Source organism: Marmota marmota, unplaced genomic scaffold (genome assembly GCF_001458135.2).
Source record: "Marmota marmota marmota unplaced genomic scaffold, marMar, whole genome shotgun sequence".
Lineage (NCBI taxonomy): Eukaryota > Metazoa > Chordata > Mammalia > Rodentia > Sciuridae > Marmota > Marmota marmota.
Window position 1 is genome coordinate 3720580 of NW_026000241.1, and position 5464 is coordinate 3726043.

The 5464-nt window shown below is 38.4% G+C and overlaps 1 pseudogene; it reads right to left on the reverse strand.

Annotated features, from left to right (window-relative positions):
• Positions 1-201: 201 nt before the first annotated feature.
• On the reverse strand, positions 202-1600 carry LOC107145004 (annotated as a pseudogene).
• Between the last annotated feature and the right edge of the window lie 3864 nt (positions 1601-5464).

The following is a 5464-nucleotide window of genomic DNA, read 5'->3' on the forward strand; positions in this document are numbered from 1 at the left end:
TCATATTTAATGTCCTCTCTGCTTCTGAGACCAAAGTAACCAAACTTTCATTTTAAGTTTTTCTTTTCACATAGACTTCAAGTGGAGACGTGTTTGAAAATAAGCTTTGCCAGTGATTATGGTGGAGGCTGTGGACACCAAGCTGGGCAAGATAAAAGAATAACAATGGTGAGAAGAAAAGCCAGTGCACAGCCATGAAGCTCACTGGTCTGTTAGAATCGGCCTCATCAGGAAGAGCAGCTGAGATGGGGACGCGGAGGCATGAGGGACCCACAAGGGCAAAGCCATGCTGTGGGATTCCCTCCAGTATAGGATTATTACACAGGCCATCTTAACTGTCAAATGCGTTCCCCCACAGGATTACCATGCACGACTGTGTGTTTTAGTATCAATAAAAGAAAAATTACTCCATATGATCCATCATGAGAGAAGAAATGGTTTTCAGAAATGCATGTCATCCCATGAGATGAAAATGAATTTCCAATATGTCTAATCCAGGATTGAAAATAAGTTTGAAGAAGTATGCAAGTGGTTAAGAGGAACACTGTTCATATCTCAGAGGGAACAGAAAGATTATCAGGGTGTGCTTTATAATTTTCATAGGGATGTTGAAATCAAAGGAAGAGAAACTCCAGAAAACGAATAGAAGGAACAAGTTGTACTTCTAAAATCAGATGAAAATATTTTAATTTTTTGCCCTGAGGCTTTGAGCTCTGTGATCCAAAAAATCTTTCAGACCCAGCAACATGGACCCTTTTATAGTTTTATCTTGGAATTTTTTCGGAGCTCTCTTGATGTCTCTAACCCTCAGACTGTAGATGAAGGGGTTCAGCATGGGGGTGACCACTGTGTACATCACTGAGGCTGTGGCAGTAGAGCATGAGTTTTGGGTCACAGCAGAACTAAAGTCCACCCCAGGAGGGTGCTATAAAATAAGGAGACCACGAAGAGGTGAGACACACATGTGGAGAATGCTTTGTATTTTGCCTCAGCTGATAAGATTGCACTCATGGAAGACACTATTCTGGAGTAATAGTAACGGATACCCATGAGGGGCCTCCATCCGGTAGCAAAGGTGCAAAATTAATCACTGTGTCATTAAGAAAAGTGTCAGAGCAGGCAAGTAGGACCAGTTGATTCAGTTCACAAAGTGTGGGATTTCCAGGTCTGTGCAGAAGGACAGCCACAATGCCATTAAAGTTTCTAGTAAGGAATTCAGGACATTTGTGACCCAGCATGCCAGCACCAGCACTCCATAGACCCTGTGGTTCATGATGACAATGCAGTGCAGATGGCCACATACCCGTCATAGGCCATCATGCCCAGGAGGAAGTTGTCCAACTCAACAAATAATATAAAAAGGTAAATCTGTATGAAGCAGCCTGCATAGGTAATGGCCTTGGTCTGAGTCTGGATGTTCACCAGCATCTTTGGGATGGTGGTGGAGGTGAAGCAGATGTCCACAAAGGACAGGTTGGAGAGGAAGAAGTACATTGAAATAAAACAGAACTAAAATAAAACTTCCATCAAAAGTACTAATATAGACTTCAGCTCTGTATCCATCGGATCCTGAGCTTTTGTTGTTTGGTATTCTTCTCATGGCGTCTTCTAGTTCATTGCTAAACATTGATCCATCTAACTTGTGTGTATCATCCTGATTGAGTTTGGGCAAATCCTATGACTCTAGCAATTTGTTGATGCCTTAAATATTTTCTATTTTATTGGAATACAAATTTTCAAAATAATTTCTAATTATCTTCTGTATTTCTGTAGTGTCCATCTTGATATTTCCTTTTTCATCACGGATGTTAGTAGTTTGACTTTTCTCTCTCCTTCTCTTTGTTAGCGTGGGTTATCAATTTTATTTATTTTTTGAAAAAAAACCTACTTTTTGTTTTTTCATTTGTTTCAATTTAATTGATTTCAGCTCTGATTTTAGTTATTTCCTGTCTTGTACTGCTTTTGCTATTGATTTGTTATTATTTTCCTAGGACTTTGAGATGTAATGTTACTCACTTATTTGTTGACTTGTTTTCTTTTAAGGAATGAACTTCTTAAAAAAAGTAGCAGGTTATAAAATCAACACCCATAAATCAAAGGCATTTCTGTACATCAGTGACAAATCTTCTGAAAGAGAAATGAGAAAAATGACCCCATTTACAATAGCCTCAAAAATAATACTTGGGAATCAACTTAATGAAAGAGGTGAAAGACCTCTACAATGAAACTACATAATGCTAAAGAAAGGAATTAAAGAAGACCTTAGAATTTGGAAAGATATACCTATCTCTTGGTTAGGCAAAATAATATTGTCAAAATGACCATACTACTAAAAGCCCTATACATTTCATACAATTCCATCAAAATACTATGGGAATTCCTCATAGAAACAGAAAAAGCAGTCATGAAATTCATTTGGAAAAATAAGAGACCCAGAATAGCTAAAGCAATTCTTAGCAGGAAGAGTGAAGCAGGTGGCATCACTATACCAGATTTGAAACTATACTATAGAGCAATAGAAACAAAAATGGCATGGTATTGACACCAAAATAAACTTGTAGACTTGTAGACTTGTACAGAATAGAGGACATAGAGACAACCCCACATAAATACAGTCATCTCATATTAGACAAAGGTGCCAAAACATATGTTGGAGAAAAGAGAGCCTCTTCAACAAATGGTGCTGGGAAAACTGGAAATCAATATGCATCAAAATGAAATTAAGGCCCTATCTCTCACTATGCACAACATTCAAAGTGGAGCAAGGACCTAGGGATTAAACTAGAGACTCTGTACCTAATAGAAGAAAAAGTAGGTTCAAATCTTCATGATGTTGGATTAGGGCTAGGGCCTGACTTCCTTAATAAGACTCCGATAGCACAAGAATTAAATTCAAGAATCAATAAATGGGATGGATTCAAACTAAAAAGTTCTTCTCAGCAAAAGAAACTATCAATAAGGTGGATAGAGAGCCTACAGAATGGGAGAAAATTTTTACCACACACATATCAGATAGAGCACTAATCTCTAGGATGTATAAAGAACTCAAAAATCTTAACAACAACAAAAAAATGACCCAATTAATAAATGGGCCTAGGAACTGTACCGACACTTCTCAGAAGATGATATACAATCAATCAACAAATATACAAATATATGAAAAATGTTCAACATCTTTAGCAATTAGAGAAATGAAAATAAAAAACTACTTAAAGATTTCATCTCACTTCAGTCAGAATGGCAGCTATTAAGAATACGTACAACAATAAGTGTTGGTGAGGATATGGGGAAAAAGGCAAACTCATACATTGCTGGTGGGACTACAAATTCGAGCAGCCAATATAGAAAACTTGGAATGGAACCACCATTTGATCCAGCTATCTCACTCCTTGGTCTATACCCAAATGACTTAAAAACAGCATACTACAGGGACACAGCCACATCAATGTTTACAGCAGCACAATTCACAATAGCTAAACTGTGGAGCCAAACTAGATGCCCTTCAGTAGATGAATGAATAAAGAAACTGTGGTATATATACACAATGAGATATTACTCTTCATTAAAAGAGAATAAAATCATGGCATTTTCAGGTAAATGGATGGAATTGGAGACTATAATCCTAAGTGAAGTTAGCTAATCCGAAAAAAAAACAAATGCTAAATGTTTTATTTGATATGTGGATGTTGACTCATAATGGTGATGGGGCAGTGAGCATGGGAGGAATGGAGAAACTCTATATAGGGCAAAGGGGAGGAAAGGGAAGGGAGGGGGATGAGGGTAGGAAAGATGGTGGAATGAGATGGACATCATTGCCCTAAATACATACATGAAGACATGAATGTGTATAACCAGAGATATGAAAAATTGTGCTCTATATGTGTACTATGAATTGAAATGCATTCTGCTCTCATGTATAACTAATTAGAATAAATAAATTTAAAAAATAACTAAAATAACCATTATCATGAGTCTCCAGTTCAAGATTGACAAATACATGTAAATAAAACAATAAAAAATACTTTTTTAAGGAGCATTGAAAGAAGTGGTATTCCAACTTCTAATTATAGTCTGTAAAAACATAAGTGGATCCAAATGTGCTTAGGACACTGGATATAGCAGTGGGAGCGATGGAGTGAGTAAGCACCATGGTTTGAGCATCACCAAGGCTCCCTTCATGAGTTCCTACCACACATGTGAGCCAGGAGTGCTACCTGCATCTTTCCACCTATTCCCAGCAGTAAACCCGTGAGGCCAGGTGCCAATTCCAACTACAAAGAGGCCATTTCTGTAGATGTAATGAAACTCCTGTGTATGAAACATGGGCTTCTGAGTAAGACGCAGTCTATTTTCACTTGAATATAACAGAATATGTTCCACAAGAGGGGAAAGGGTGTTGCTACTCATAAAAATAGAACCACCCCAAGGAAAAATGGATAAGAAATTAGATGAGAATGGCAAAAAAGGAACTTGATTATTACACATCATGCAGAGGAAGATTAAATATAAAAAGCAGTGGTGGGGTGGGTCAGCAACATGACCGACTCTTAGATTTGGCTACATGAAATTCATAAACTCACATGTTCCCTCTCTAAATTTCAAGATGTATATAAAGAGCTCAATGGCAAGGAGCAATGTTTGTAAAAATAACTTCCAATTCTTTCTTTGAACGCAGAATATAAAGATGCCCAGTTCCCACAGAAGCAAAGTATTTGCAATTGCAAATAGAAAAAGGCTAACAACCTAAAAAACGTACTTACCCTGGGCAGTAAGGAAAGAACCGAAAAATAAAGCCCTTTAATTTTCTCTTTTGACCAATCAAATAAAAACTATTTCACTCAAGTGACCACCCAGCATGAGAGAGGATGCTGTGAGATGTGTGTCCCCTGAAGGATGGTGGCAAGGCAGCATTTGTAAGCAGCCCATTAGTCTCACCTTTGTAATGAATATGGAAGTGGCTTGAATACTCTTCAGGCTGAAATTAAAGAAAGAAATTTAAAAAATCACCTCACTGCACAACCCCCCACCCCTGAGACTCATTTTTCCCAACCTGCTACTGGGGAGCTCCCTGGATATGTTCTCGTTTTATGGAAAATACTTGATACACTTTCCCAGTCTTGTCCAATTGGACTCTGATACCATTATATGTTGTCAGCAATGATCTAATCATTGCAGATCTGAGAGTCACTTCTCTTTTTAACATGTTAACCAGTGGCAGATGAGTGAGTCAGCACTCAGCTCTCTCAGCTCTGGGCTGGGTGGGTTGATGTTGTCAGCTTCTATTCTTGATGAACATTTCCTGCAAGACCTACCAGGTCTCAGACTCACATGAATAGGGTCTCCAAGAAGGACTCCTTGTGGAAGTCTGGAGTCCACCTAGTTGATGGTGGAGACTCAAGCTCTGTCCCCAGAAAAAGACAGCAGGAGAGGGAAGCCCTGGCCCCCGAGCCAGACTTAGGACTCC